The sequence below is a fragment of the Petaurus breviceps genome, unplaced genomic scaffold, assembly GCF_028583685.1.
Source record: "Petaurus breviceps papuanus isolate PSGF00001 unplaced genomic scaffold, PetGlider_PUasm1.0 556, whole genome shotgun sequence".
Taxonomy (NCBI): Eukaryota; Metazoa; Chordata; class Mammalia; order Diprotodontia; family Petauridae; genus Petaurus; species Petaurus breviceps.
Window position 1 is genome coordinate 1,850,344 of NW_027186374.1, and position 16,365 is coordinate 1,866,708.

Here is a 16,365-nt window from a genome sequence, read left to right on the forward strand (position 1 = left end):
CAGTGGCATTCTCTATCGAACTCAATGAGCTTTCAGGAGGGGAAACTTCTTGGGGGGATGCTGATCGCATCTTCTGATGGGATTCATCTGGGTAATTCATAGGGCAACTTGCACTACTCTGGATGGGGACATAGATCTTTGTTTTAATTATGTAAAATAGTTGGCTATTTATTTAAAATAATCTGTGTTTTGTTTTATTTTTACTGGAGGAATCCTCAGAAGCAAAAAGAGTTAGTTAGGATTGAATCAGGTTTAAAGAAGTAATATACATTCTTGGAAGCCAAAAATGGCCCATGGAGCATAGGCATGCCAGCAGATACGTGCTTCCACTCAAGAAAATGATAGGACAGTTCCTAAAGGATGAGTCCATGATCTCTGATCTCCTGCATCCTTACTTCCTGTTCCTAGATATGGAGAGACAATGGTAAAACATCTCAGATTGAAAGGGGGCAACTGTTGTGATCAGAACCAGTATACAAGTAGCGGCAGTTTTGAAATACTGATATTCTTCATGAAAGGGCAGAAAAGGTTTTCATTGTATAAAAGTTTCTCCTGAGCTCAAACATATAAATAAAAATTTCCTGATCAATGTTAGAATCTCTAACAACACAAAATGTTGGGACAGCATTGGTTTCTCTTGGAGAGCAAACTTATGTCCCACAACTGAAGTAGCACCATGAAATAGGATAGCAGAACACTGGACATTAACTTCTGCTATTCCCATTAAGTTACTTGGACAATGGAGATCTGCCAGGAAAGGATTAGCTCTCTGGAAGCCTCACTTTCTTTTCCTTCTGAATAAGAATGAACATTTGGCAGAGCCTGATCAGGCTGAAAACCCATGTGCATCCTCAGGTAAAAAGCTAGACTTATCATTGCACCTGTATGGCTGTCTCCTGTTTGGAGGTTCTTTGTCTAGGGAGACCCCTGGGGGAAAGATCTATCTCCCCAGAGTTGGAGGAGAAACACCTCAATTGTTTATCATGAAGATTAGTGTTTCTATATCATTTTCAAGTTTGCAAAATCCTTGATAGATGTGATACCATTTAATGCTCACAACTATAGATGGGAAAAAGGAATTACAGAACTTTAAGTGACTTGCCTAAAGGTCATACAATTAGTGTCTGTGGTTGGATTTGAAACTCTTTTTAATCTTTTATGTATCTGCTTTCTAACTTTCTGTGGAAGGTTTCTTTTTTTTTAATGAATGATAGATAGATAAATAAATGGAAAAAAAGATAAACAAATATGTAAATTAATGCATGAATAAATAGCATAGTAATAGCTAAATAGATGTGCAAAAAAGTAAATAAATATACACACTGATAAACAAATTGAAGAATAAATAGATGTTAGATAGATAACAGAAAAATGAATGAATGAATGTAATGGGGATGGAAATGTGAAGAACTTCCCTGTCCCTTAATAGGTCAAATGTAATTACATGAAGCCCATGGGGGGGGTGGACCTAGCTGAAAGGATGGAACAGGAAGGGTAGAGAAGGAAGAAGGAGGAGAGAGAGCCAGAACAGCTGGGAGAAAGCAGCATGGAGGCTGAGAAGCCAGACTGAGTGAGAAAGGGGCATTGTTGCTTAAGGGGGCCTGTTTTGTTTTCAAAACCTGATGGAGGGAAGATTTGGGAATATTGGTGTTCTATGCTGTAAAGCCAAGCATGGCAGCGTTCCAGAGGACTGCTGCTGGGAACATTTTTCAAGGGTCTGATTACATAGTATATCGAACTCTATATTTATTCAATAACAACTCAGAGCAAAACATTCACAGAAAATAAAGGTGCAGCATTCACAAGGTTACAACTTATCACAGAATATCAAAATACAGCATTCTCTGTGTCACAACTCAACAGCTTATCACTAAAATGGCCATATAGTTTTCACCAAAGTGGTCACACAGTTTTCAAAAAAGTATAATCATTCAGTAACTCAATCATTTAGTAACTCAATCATTCAATCATCCTTAATTCAATCTGTCATAAAAAGGAAAGCCTCTTTAATCCTTAGCTTGCTTGTCCTTAAGGAGGCAAGGCTTCCTTAAGGCACACAAAGTACTATAGTCAAAATTCCCCACCCAGGGATTTAATTAAGTTAAAGTATCAGTCACTACTCAGTACTCTCTTAAAGGGTAGTGGAAAATACACAGGCCATCCACCCCTAGGTCACAAAAAAGTTCCAATATTATCAGTTAGTCTGCTTTTTTTTACTTTAGTTGAGGCATGATATATTTTACTCCAGCCTTTTACCTTTACCCTGTGTTTCAGGGTAAAGTTTTTTTTAAACAGTTTTTACTCTATTTCAGATGTGTTTCTTGTAAATAGCATATTGTAGGATTATGATTTCTAATCCATTCTGCTATCCGTCTCCATTTTATGGGAGAGTCCATTCCATTCACATTTACAGTTATGATGGTTATCTTTTTCTTTCCCTCCATCCTATTCCCGCCCCTGTTAATGTTCATATTTTCCCCTCCTTCTCCCTTCACCCCCTTAATAGTTTTCCTTTTAACCACCACTTCCCTCCATATTCCCTTATCAGCCCCCCTCCCTTTTCCTCCCCTTTCCCCTTACTTCTTCCCTCCCTACTAAATACCCCCTCCTTTTCATAGCCCTTACCCCCTCCTACTGCCTGTAGGACATTTTTAGACTTAATGCAGTATGTTATTTCTTCTTCGAACCAAGAGTGACACAAACAAATCTCAGGTGAAGCTCCTCTCCCTCCCATCTTTCCCTCTAAAATGATACTTTTTGCATTTCTTCTCCATAGAGTCCTATGCTTAACTGGTTGTTATTCCTTCCTTGTACCAGAACCAGTGAGGGAAAAGTTCTTCTAATATTCATCTCCCTCCCTTCTTTTCCTCTGCTATGCAGTTGTTATGCCTATTTGTGTGGCATAATTTACCCTTTTCCACATCATTCATTCCCTTTCTTCCATTGCAGTCCCTTTGTAGCCCTTAATAAGATTTTTTTAAATTATCATTTTTTTTTGTATTTTATACTCAAACCGTATACTTGTCTATAACCAGTTTGCTCTTATCAAATAGAAGGGTGTCTCTGTGTGTGTGTGTGTGTGTGTGTTTTCCTTATTTACCTTTCTATGTCACTGTTGCATCTCATAATTGGAGGTTGAATTTTCCATTGAATTCTGGCTTTTTCATCAGGAAGGTTTGGAACTCTGTAATATCGTTGAATGACCATCTGTTTCCCTGGAAGTATATGCTCAGCCTCTCTGGGTATGTGATCCTTGGTTGTAACCCAAGGTCTTTTGCATTCCAGAAAATTGTATTACACTGCCTCCGATCTTTCAGTGCAGAGGCTGCCAAATCCTCTTCGATCCTCACTGTGGACTCTCGATATTTGAATTGTTTCTTTCTGGCAGCTTGAAGTATTTTCTCTTTTATCAGGTACTTCTGGAGTTTGGTCACAAGATTTCGAGGACTTTTCAGTTTGGGATCTCTTTCAGCAGGTGTCCAGGGGATTCTCTCTATTTCTATTTTATCCTCAGGTTCTAGTATCTCAGAGCAGTTTTCCTTAAGGAGCACTTGGAGAATGTTGTCCAGGCTCATTTTTTCATCATAATTTTCTGGTCGGCCTATGATTCTCAGATTATCTCTCCTGGATCTGTTTTCCAGGTCAGTTATTTTTTATTTGACATATTTTACCTCTTTTTCTAATTTTTCATTCTTGTTGTTTTGTTTGACTAATTCTTGGTTCCTCATAGAGTTATTTGTTTCAATTTGGTTGATTCTAGTTTTTAGCAAATCATTTTTTTTGGTTAATTTTTGGAACTACTTTTCCATATCATACACTTTTCTTTTTAGAGAAATGTTTTCTTCATTATAAAGTTTTTCTAATTCTGCTATGTTGGTTTTGAGAAAATTATTCATTTTGTCTTCTATCTCTCTCATTCGGTTTTCAAAGTTCCTTGTGATCTCATCTAGGAGAGCTTTCTGTGCTTGGGACCCATTCCTTGCTGATGTTTCAGCTGTGGCTCTGGAGTCCACATTGTCTCCCTCTGAGTCTGGTTCCTCTCTCTGAGGATAGTAGGAATCCAGAGTCTTTGTCTTTATAGTCTGCTTTCTACCCATTTTGAGTCAGGGTCCTAGCCACGCCCTTCCTCTATGGATCCCAAGCCTTTATTGTAGAGGGTTTTGCGCTGGGGCAATAGTTTCTATGTTTTCAGGGTGGGGGGAGGAGGATTTGGAGCAGGTGAGGTTCACTCTGTCATCCTGGTCTTTGGAGGTCCTGATAGGGGCTTTGTTTTTTATAATTTTTTTTTTCTGGGCTATGAAGAGTTAGCCCCAGGAGTATTTGCTGGCCAAGGCAGGGGCCCCTGTATTTGGTTCTTACCTTGGTCTTTCCAGTCCCAGCCCTTTGGTGATAATCCGGGTAGTGGCCCTTGTGTTTGGTGGGACGACTTGCCCTCCTAGTTGATCAGGACCCTTTCAGGCCTGCCTATGCCAGCCACGCCTTCCGGTCTCTTTACTTTGTTTGAAACTGGATATATTCTGGGAAAATTGGCATTTTCCCTCTGGACTTCACTCAGGGGAGGATGCTTCAACTGAGACATTTATTTCCAGCTGGGACTCTGGGACCTTATGTCAAGTTGAAGAAGTTACCCATAAAGAGGGTTAAGGTTGCTCTGGAGACCCCAAAATAATAACACTGGGTCCTGCCAAATGAATTGGACTCAAACCCTCTCAGCCAAAGAAAAGTAAAGTTTATTAAATGTTCACTTGTATTAGACAAACAGTTTAAGTCTGTGTTAGGTCATTCTATGGCACTCTCATCAATAGAAGACTTCTAAGTTGAAGCCCAGGCTTTTTAATTGGATAGCAAAGATCTGAGTCACAGGTTATGACAACAATTTAGAGCTGCATTAGACCCTAGAAAGACCTTTAGGAGGCAGTACATTGCAGAGCAGAGAACACTAGAGTAGGAGTCAGAGGACCTGAAGTAAAATCTCCTGTAATTCTCTGCCTAGTGTAATGGTAATGGGGATTAGAAGATCTTCCCTGCCCCTTGTAATGGCAAGCAAACAAGCACATAGCTCCTTGTTTCAAGTTGAGGCTTGCCCTTGATTATATCAAGTCTTTGTTAACAAACAGAATGTGTGAAACCCACAGTGGGAGGAACTTGCTGATGCAACAGAAAGGGGCAGAACAGGGAAGAGCTAATGACCAGAACAGAAAGCTGAGCAAAAGCTGAGACAGAGCCATGAATGCTGGGAGCAAGCAGAATGGAGGCTGAGCAGCTAGCATGAGTGGGGGAGGAGCATTCTTGCTTAAGGGAGTCTCTTTTGTTTTGAAGTCCTGACCAAGGGAAGGTTTGTGAAGGCCTGGGAATGTTGGTGTTCACTATATTGGTTATATTTATGAATTTCGTGGTCACTGTGATGAATCTGACATTCTGGTTTGGGGATTTGGCTTTCTGGTATGTGAATAAATGCTTCATTTCAGTCCTCCATCTGGAGAGTGTGATATATTTTTTGATTCACTACTACACCAGCATATTCATAGCCAGTGTGGACCTTGTGAACATTGCATTGGTGTTACATCTGTTTAAACCTGGACAGAAAAAAAAAATCTTTATTTTTTTAAATTTTCAGTATTCTCAATTTAAAAATTGAGGCGTTAGATGAGGCACTGAACATACCTATGTCACTTTAGTCATGTCTCCATAACTTTCTTCACTTGAAAATATGAAGTGACTTTTAATGCTTTTTCAACTATTAAGTCCATGGTCATAATCTTAGAACTCACCCAATTTAACCACTTAATGTGTTGATGATGAAACTGACAATCACAGAGTTTAAGTGACAAAGTGAGTTTGCTCTTATAACCAGAATGGTCAACAAGTTAAACCTCAAGACAAGTCTATCAAGGAGACACCTTGAATGTCAAAATCAAGGTATTATCCTCTGACTTGTTAACAAGACGTTGGTTGTGGCTTAATGCCTGACTGGTAGTAACTTTTAGAAACTACTTGCCATTTCGAAAGTCCTCTGAAATAAATAAACATATGGGAATCCACACCCCTTTTATGATAAATGTGGGCCATGAAATTCCAATCTGTAGCAAAATCCCTGAGACAGAGCTCTGAGCATGATCCATCAGTTTGTTAGGGATAATGGTGGTTCCTAAACAATTTTGTCCAAGACTTTCCTTGTGGTCAAGGACCCTGAAGCTAAGGGGCTGAGGGATTTTATAGACTTTGGGGAGGTTTTTGGAGGGTCCCTAAACATTGGGATTTTCTTCAGAAGTGGGGAAACTCTTAGGATTGGCTAATCTTCAAAAGCAGAAGAAGTCTCATGATTGACCAAGGGCGATATTCATAAATTGCAACCACTTTGTCAGCAGGCTTCATAGGTCTTCAACTACAGACCATTAACTACAGGCCATCTCAACAAGGGCTTTCCAAAAGTTATGAGTCCCTTTGAACAACATATCAAGGCCTTCTGTAAATCACAAGACTCTGTTGTCAAGATCTTGGCTCTTTTAATTGTCCAATCTGTACATCTCAGCAGGGATTTGTTCAGAAACTTTCTGGGGTGCAAGAACATAATGATGGGAACCATTAGGAAGTTGTGGGTTTCAGGCAATTGCCACTTAGGAGTATAAGTAGTAATTCATATGAATGGGGGTGTATTTCAGAGGTTTTTGAACCTTATTTCAAGCAGAGTACACTTAGAAGTGGGGAAAGGGTAGTATTAATAAATTCCTATAACAGAAATAACTAATACATTATGAATCTATCTGATAAATCCCATCCAATTAATATAATCGTCAATACATGGCATATTAAGTAATTATATTCTATATAACTCTTATTCTTATAATATTAACTAAATTGAGATGAATGAAAAGCCCAGGACAGAGTTCATTGGTAATTAGTAATCAAATTATTAATTAGGCGAGATGATAATCAATGAATTTGTGGTCAGTGGGCTCTCTCAGTAAGCAAACACAAGACCATGGAGACCATTGAATGCTTAAATACTTCTGGAAAAGGAGGTGCCCCTGACAAGTGAAAATCAGCCCTGACTGGTGAATAATTAATAAAGGGTAGGCATATTTTTCAGGAGGTGCAATTATATATATATATATGTATAATATGATATGATTTTGTTATATTACACAATAATAACAATCAAAATTTAAAAAAAAAATCATTTCCAAATTGCCTAATGCACTTCTCTTCATTTGCATTTACTTTCCTGACCAGTGAGTTTTATTTCCTTCTCTTCAGTATACATTCACTTCTCTTTTACTAATACCTTTGCTCCTAGTTCTGCCCCAGAGTAAAAAAAAAAATAAATAAAAAAGACAAATTTTATTGCACAATAGCCCTTTGAATACTCAGACTGAGACCTGGGAACGATTAGCTTAAAAAGGTCAAGGTCTTCCACTGCATGGGACCATCTCCACTTGTTCTGATCTATATCTTGTCACTGGGTACAGTGACAAGATTCAAAGCCAATTCACTTGCAAGTCACGGCATCACCTCCCTAATATCATGGTCCTCTTCTAGAATGAAGGACAGACAATCAATGAAATTATTCTTAATTGACTTATCCAATTGTCTCCATGCATGCTATGAAGTCTAAATTTATGAAGGAATTCTGAGGGTTTTTTTTAAAACATTCCTCAGAGTGAACATTCCAACAAGTCTGCTTAGTAAAATGTATACTTGATATTGATTACCCAGGGCCTCATTCTGGGTTCTGCAAGGAGTTGTGATTTGTGCCTCTTAGAAGCCACATAAAGGAAGATAGAGCTAATGCATGCTGATTTTTCTGTTCCTCTCAGCTTTAGCAACTTTGAAATGTCTCTGGTCTCCTGCTCTCTATATAAATTAAGATATTCGGGTAATATGAGGAAAGACATGTCCATTCCATTGTAATGGAAATCGTTGTTTCTCTTTGCAGAATGAATTTTGCTTTCCTTACTATTCAGGAAAGTTTCTGTTTATGATCTGGGTTGGAAATGCTCATATCTTTTCTGTGATTAATGATTATAAAAGTTGAGCAGTGATTTCATGTCCCCATTCTGTGTGGCACTTATATGGAATTGTTTTTCATAAATAAGTTTAAGAAACACTGACCATGTCTCTCAGAGATGTCCCAGTATAAACTATTGCAGTATAAATGAAAAGAAAACCAATCCTGATTTGTTATCAGCACAAGGTAGTTGTGATGGGGTATAGACTCTGGGAATCCCCTTGAACTCTCCAGAATTTTCCCATTTAATGTTGTTTTTTTTTTTTTCATGCCTGAATCAGTTATGCCTAGCGTAGTCCTGCCTTGTCTGTTCCCTCTAGATTGCCTCCAGCTGATCCCAACCTTGATCCCATCAAAATCCCATTCTCTTGTTTCCAATGTCTGACCTTTACTCACCCCAGTCTCATCAAGATCGTCTTTAGACACCTCCTCTAGTTATGCCAGGCTACCAGACCACCCCTCCATCCCTTCCAGTCTTTCTCTACATAAGATCAAGCTTGTTTCCATGAAAGTGATTTTTTTTTATTTATCTGCTTATAGCTTTATTGTACATAATATTTGTTTGTGGTCTCCTCCATCAAATTGTCAATTCCTTGAAGGTAGGGATTGGCTTTGGCCTCCTTTTCATATACCCGGTGCTTAGCATATGCCTTGGCATATAGTAGATGTTTAAAAAGGGATTGAATCTCTTTCCTGTCTCTCAAGATGGCCAACAAAAAGCCACCCAAAGAAAAGAAGGTTAAAAAGAAAAAAAAAAGAGAGAGAACAAAAAGGAAGATGTAGCTGAAAAGGTCAAAAAGCCTCGAAAGCATTGCAGTTGGAACCCAGTCCTGGTCTGAGGGATTGGTAGATACTCCAGGTCTGCAATGTATTCCTGGAGAGCCTGTACACGTGGAAATGTACTGCCCCAAAAACAAGGATTGAAAAGAAAAAGAAAGAAAAAGTGCCTGCTACGATCTAAAAGCCTGTTGGTGGTGATAAGAATGGAGGGACTAGAGTTCTAAGGATTCACAAAATGCCTAGGTATTACCCTACTGAGGATGTGCCCAGAAAGCTGCTAAGTCATGGCCAAAATCCCTTTAGCCAGCATGTGAGGAGACTCATAGCTAGCATCACCCCAGCCACCCTTCTGATCATGCTCACTGGCCACCACAAGGGCAAGCCAGTGGTTTTCCTGAAGCAACTGGCTAGTGGCTTGCTACTGGTGACTGGACCTCTGACCATCTACCTTGTTCCTCTAAGAAGGACTCATCAGAAATTTGTCATTGCCACTTCTACCCAGGTTAACCTTTCAGGTCTGAAAATTCCAAATCATCTTATTGATGATTACTTCCAGAAGAAGAGGCTCTGTAAACCTAGACACCAAGGAGAGACTTTTGACACAGAAAAAGAGAAATACAAGATTACAGAGCAGCGCAAGGCTGATCAGAAAACAGTAGACTCTCATATCCTACCCAAATCAAGAAAATCCCTCAGCTTCGTGGCTACCAGCATTCTGTCTTCTCTGTCTCCAATGGAGTTTATCCTCACAAACTCGTGTTTTAAATGCCTTGCAGAGAACATTTATTAAAATATTTGCAATAGCTAAAAAAAAAGTGATTGATTGACTGACTCCTGCTTGATTGACCAAGGTCACACACTGGCACAACAGGAATTCAAAATCAGGGGCCAGGACTTCAAGCTTGGTATATTTTCCACAGGACCATGTTGGTGTGCACTTTGACTCTCCAGATCTGTTACCTTTCCATATAATGGAATTACAATAATTTTATCTCAAATCTGAGGTTTGTGCAAAGATCAAAAGGGATTATCTATTGAAAGTATTCATAAGTCTTTCAGTAGCTTTACTATGTCAGTCGATAAACATATATTACACCCCTACTATGTCACTATTATGCTAAGCATTGGGAATACATAAAGAGACAAAAGACACCCTCTGCCCTTAAGGAGCTCACAATTTAAACAGATCTCTTTTTATTTATTGGTCCTGCACAGCACAAACAGTTTTTAGGTTGAACTGTACATAAAATCTTTCTAGCTTGATGGAATTATGAGAAGCCTAGATTATTCTGGCATAGCCTTTGAGAATATGAGATCACTTCTAATCCAGAATAAAGCCTTTGCATAAGCATTTGGAATAGGGATTTAATACATTTTCTCCATATTGTGTAGATTCTTAAGGAGCCTGAGCATTTGTAGAACCAAGAACCCTGATATACCCAGGATGGCTGCCAACATAACTTCTTAGATCTGCTTTTCTAAAGGAAAGCAACTCAAAATGGATTAATAATCTTGCTTTAATCAAACATATGTCATTTACCTAGTTTAGGGAAAACAATCACCACCCAGAACTTTAGACAATACAAACAAGTTATAAGCAAAAGTTACAAAGTGACAGAGAAAGGGATCAAGCAGATAGGCCTCCAACTGTCTGACCATTACATCCACACCTAGCCATACTTACCAGAGAGGGAAGCATCAACATCTGGGTTTTTCAAAGCCAGGGGGCTCAACAGCTGCCCAGGACCTTATCTGGTCAAATCACACAACTCTTCTCAAAGTGAGCCCCAAAACAAAACCTCACATCACGGTTTATATAACCTTGTCTTTGCTCAGGGAATATAACCACCCTCTTGACCCACTGTCCAATCACAAAGTATCTCCTGAAAAATAAGCCTCCCAGCACAGGCTCTAGGTGCACTTAAGTCTATCAAAGTTCCTGGGGCAGGGAATATCTTAAATTCACATTCCCATAACAGCATTTGTGATGCTTGTATTGACAAGTAGGTCAGAACAATCTGACACAGACTTTATATGAGCTAGAATGAATCTCAGGCCCTTCATGGAGACAAGATGGATCTTTTACAGAAAGACTGTGGGAGAGATGGGGGGGGCGTGTCTAGAGAGGGGTTTAGGGAAGGTGTTGAGGAGGAGTCTAAGGAGGATCTTGATAGGACTGAAGTTAGACTCCAGGAAACCAAGAGGATGGGATTTGGTGGGATCAAGGGTGAGAAATAGCTGGAGGCAATCCAGAGGTAAGGGAAAATGCAGGTCTATAACCAACAGATTTAGTCATAGATATTTTGATAGCATCTAGGGTGGGAAGGAGGAGGAAATCAGAAGGTAACAGAAAATGGAAGACTAGGATAGGTTAAGTGTAACAGATTTGGGAACAGAGATAATTGTAGGCTTATGTCCTCAGCCAAAGGCCAGATCCAGTGGGAAGATTCAAAGGGGTTCCCAGATTCTATACCCCATTAGTTCTGCCTCTGGGGGCCAAATACAAAAAGACAAATTCTATGGCATAGCAACCTTTCAGTGCTCAAACATGGCTACTACACACTCTTCTTGAGCCCAACACCACCACCTTCTTCAAATTTTCAAGCTAAAATTCACAATTCCTTCATCTAATTCTCATAATGTATAAAAAGTTAGTGATGGGAAAACTCTTTCGAGCATGACCATTAATCCATTGTAGGCTATACCTTTATTATGATCTGAGCCCTTTAATCAGTCTTTTAGTAAACATTGTAAGTGCCTACTGTTGAGGGTCAGGGAAAAATAAAATGTTGAGGTATAGGGTTAGGGGTGCTCGAACCCCAAACACCAACACATTGGGTCCTGCCAAATGAATTTGACTCAAGTCTTCTCTCAGCCAAACAAAAGCAAAGTTTATTAAAGATTCGCCATATTGGGCAGACTCTTAAGGACACTTGCTATTTGTGACACTTCTACTGGACAAGCAGGCCAGAATCATCAGACACAGAGTGAGTCTATGCTTGATCATTCTCCAGAGCTTTCACATCTCATGGAGGCAAGATGGAGTCTTATATACAGAAAGGTTGTGGGAGGAATCTAGGGGTGTTCTAGGGGAGGAGTTTAGGGAAGGTCTTCAGGAGGACTCAAATGAGGTGAGACTCCAATGATGAGAGATGAAGGGTGGGGGGTAGCTAGAGGCTACCTGCAGATGAGACAGTTGAGGGTTTGGGAGGATCAAGGGTGGGAGATAGCTGGACAAAGGAGGGCTAGGCTAGTGACAGAGGTTTGGGCCTCATCAAATGGGAAGATTCAATCAGAGTTCAAGGGGCTTCCTAGAGCCTGTACCTGATCACATACTATGAATCAGAAACTATGCCAGTTGTAGGGAATGGAAAGACAAAAAGAACTACCCTGGCTTTCAAGGACTTTATATCAACAAGGCAACCCTTTGTAACCTTCTAGTTTGTTTTTCATTTTTTTTTAATTTGCATGTATATGTGGGGGATGGAATAATAGATTACTTCCCCCTATTTGGATGAAATCAAAACAAATGTTTTGCTTTTTTTTTTCAGTAGAAGATATTATATTGGGCAGTGTTTTGTTTTATTTTATTTGTGGACTTCTGCACCAATTTCTTTTAAATCTCCAATCCCTTAGAAAGGGTGGTATTCCCCTTCATTTATTCCAGACTCAAAGGGATCAATTGTCAGTCACATGGCTGACAGTGGAGGCAGCTTTCTCTTTTCAGTAAGGCTGAAATTCCCTGATAGAAAACAAACTTGTCTGCTTAAAAGGGTTTAGCACTTCTCCTATTTTTTTCTTAGGATTCAGAGATCAGAATACATAAGCCATGATGTGAATTTATAAACCAAGGGATGAAGAGTAAAGCATTAGTTAGTTAACAAGTATTTATTAAGTTGCTATTATGTGCTAAGGACTGTGGTAATTTCAAGGCATACAAAGAAAGCCAAAATTAATGACATAAAACAGTGAATAGTTGAATAAATAAATAAGTAAAGACAACATACAAATTACTAGGTAAACAAGGTATTGGAAGTATAATTCCAGAGAAAAGACATTAAAATTAATGATAGAAAGTAAAGACTGTTTTTGAAGAGTAAAGGATTGCAACTTGAAGGAAGCCAGTGAAACCAGAAGATAGAGATTATGAGAAACAGGCTTTTAGAGATCCCAGGGTTTAACAGGCAAGGTCAGGAAGGTAGCTGGAACTAGCTTCCACTGTCCACTGCTTCTCTTTGGGGGCCTTTAGGGAGATCCACATGTTATACCACTGTAATGTAATGCGAAGGAAAGGCAACTTCCCAAGGTTCAGAATACCAGCATGGGTGCTCTCCATTTTATTCAGTGACAAACCAAGAACAGAGAAGATCAAAACATGACATCATTCAAAATACAGCATTTAGTAAGTGTGATTAAATAATCTCCAAGGACTACCCCACCCCAGGACCTTCCACTCATTCAATCAATTACAAAGTCCCTGTTCTAAATACCTCTCCACCCCTAGGCTATACCTTCATTTAGTCCACCACAAAGCCCCTCTTCTCAAATGGAGATTAGTTTCCAAACATAAGTAAAGTACATTCATTTGCTCAAACCATAGGACACAAAAAGGTCAAAAATTCCCCACCCCTGGATCACAAGTGAATCTACCCCAGAGTTACATCAAGTTTAAGCACATCACTTAATACCCAAATGGAGGTCTTTTCTTCATTTTTACAGGAGGCAAGTTCTCAGCAATCTTAGTTCCTGGGGAGACAAGGCTTAGTAAGGCCACAAGATACATTGCCAGTACCTCCATTAATTCATCCTCTGTCTGTAGAACAGTCCTAGAACCCCTGAAAACATTAGCAAAACCCTCTCCTAAGATTTCTGTAAACATACAACAAGAAAATCCTTCTTCAGGGCTTCTGAACCAACAGAAAGGTTCCCAGACCCCTGCAATAACAGCACTGTCCTTCACCAGTGGACAGTATTCACTCTGTCTGCAGGACAGTCTCCAGACCCCTGCAACAACAGCACTGTCCTTCACCGGTGGACAGTATTCACTCTCTGTCTGCAGGACAGTCTCAGGGCTTCTTAGCCAACAGCCAGGTTCCAGGACTTCTTCAACAAAAGGACTGTCTTTCACCAGTGGACAAATCTGGCAAAACAACATCAAAACATAAAGACAAAGTACCAGCAAAACAGCCATGTCTCCTCAGTCCTTGGCACCTCAGGGGGCAGGTCTCAAAAGTCCAGGGCAATTCAAAGCGGCCACCAGCGATTCTCTTAGTCTCTCTCTCTGCCTCCATGTGGGTGCTGCTTCCAAAAAGGTCTTCCGCCTCTCTCTTGTGTCTCCAAATCTAAGTCACCAGCTCCTCCCAGTTCAGGACTTTCTTATCACATCAACAAGTCCATCCCACAGGTGGGATTAACAAGCTCTGGGTTTTAACACAATCAATTTGAAAACCAAGCCAATACAGGGGGAATCTTTAAATGCCATTACTATCACATTACAACCTTATTGACTCACTGGCCAATCAAGAAGTATCTACTGAAAAACAAGCCTCCCCCCCCAGGGGGAATCTTTAAATGCCATTACTATCACAACCACTTAAAATGGCAAACCCTTTCTCACTGAAAGAACTCAGAAAGAGAATGTGCAGTGGAATGTGTTTATTACACTTCTGACCTGGAAACAGATGTGGTGCTCACTAGGGACACACCCACACTGCGGAAGCAGAAGTGAGGGTCTACAGCTCTGTCCTTCCTGGTAAACTTAAAACCCTTTTTTGAGAGGAGACAATTAAAATATCAGTTCTGGGAAATGCTTCACGACAATGAGCACTCACTGGACTCTTTGACTAGAATGAAAGATGGAAGACACCAGTCTCCTGTTCTCTCATCCTCTAGTGGGAGCCCAAAGCATTGATCTGATTTTAGCTTTAGGTTACATGTGACAAATGCCTAGATGATAGAGCTAACACTATTATGTTCAGGTTGCATTAAAATAATTTTAAGCTTGACAAACATCCCAATGGTTTGGGAGCTGTCCCAAGCAGGGATGAACTGCTTCAGGAAATTGGGGGTTTACCCTCCCTGGAGGCCCTCAAGCCATGACTAGCTTAGGGGATTCTTCCATACCCTCCCACTAGGAGACTCTGTGTTTCTGATGCTTAGTCTGCTTGTCTCTATACTGATAACACACCAAGATTGCTTTTGATTTCATTCTTGCTCTAGGGCTTTTATTAAAGCTTCTCTCAGACACACGGTCAGTGTTCCTTAAACTCTATTATGAAAACAGATTTCCTATAAGCAACAAGGAAAGCTGTGAGATAAAATCATTGTCCTTAGCATTATTGTTAGGAAATTATATTCTCACTTTATACCAAAGCACATATTTTGCTGAATCTGTATCTTTGTACCATACTGAGATAAAGAGCTAATACTTGTTAAATTGGGCCATTTCATTTTGCCTTTGACTCCCTCCTGTTTTGGACTCAATGTCTCTTTCTTTCTCCTCAAAATCTTTCCATCTGTCTTTCTGTCCATCTCTGTTTTTTTTTTTCCTGTGCTTACATCTGTCTCTATTTATCTGTCTGTCTCTGTCTTTCTGGGGCAAAATCATACACTTATTCAGTGAAATTCAGTTACCTATTGAGGTAATATAGTATAGCAGACAGCTGGATATGAAATCAGAGAGAGGAGCTGAAATCACTCTTCAGACACTAGATGCTTATGTGACCCTGAGAAAGTCACATGAGTTCTCTCCTCCTCAATTTCATCATTTCTAAAATGAAGTTAGTAAGGACACCTACATGAAAGTGAGTGTGTGTGTGTGTATGTATGTATGAATGTATGCATGACTCAAATGAGATACTCTTGCATAAAACATTTTGTTGGTCTTAAGGCATTATATGCTCATTACCCTTTACTGTTATTGTTTAGCGGGTTTTATGGATCATTGCAGTTAGGTGCCTCAGTGGATAGAAAACTGGGCCTGGAGTCAGGAAGACCATTGTTCAAACCTAGCCTCAAACATTCACTAGCTGTGTGACCCCGTGCAAGCCACTTAACATCTGTTTGTTCAATCTACTAGAGAAAGAAATATTAAACCACTCTAGTATCTTTGCCAAGAAAACCCCTTTGTGGGGTCACTAAAAGGCTTGAAATCTGGCTTAATGATTGAAAAATAATAAAGGATTATTGCTAAGTATTTCAATTTGTTGGCTGAGGGGAAGTAGTTATTTGTATCCTAAATTTCTTCTTTAAAAGCAAACTTAACAGATAAATCAGACTCTGAAAATGTGTTAAAACCCTATTCCAAAGAACACACCCCTCCAAAGGCTTATTCAAAGCCTTCATTCTGGAGTGGAAGTGACCTCATATTCTCAAAGGCTATGCCACAAAATTCTAGGCTTCTCACATTTCCTTTAAGCTAGGAAGGTCTCATGTACTGTTCAACCTAAAGACTATTTGTGCTGTGGAAGACCAATTATAATAGCTGTGTTTAGATTTTGAATCCCTTAAGGGCAGAGGATGTCATTAGTCTCTTTATGTATTCCCAATGCTTAGCATAGTAGTAACATAGTATGGCC

The 16,365-nt window shown here is 39.6% G+C and overlaps 1 pseudogene; it reads left to right on the plus strand.

The window, feature by feature from the left end:
* Positions 1-9,023: 9,023 nt before the first annotated feature.
* Positions 9,024-9,553, plus strand: LOC138172963 (large ribosomal subunit protein eL6-like; annotated as a pseudogene).
* The last annotated feature ends 6,812 nt before the right edge of the window (positions 9,554-16,365 follow it).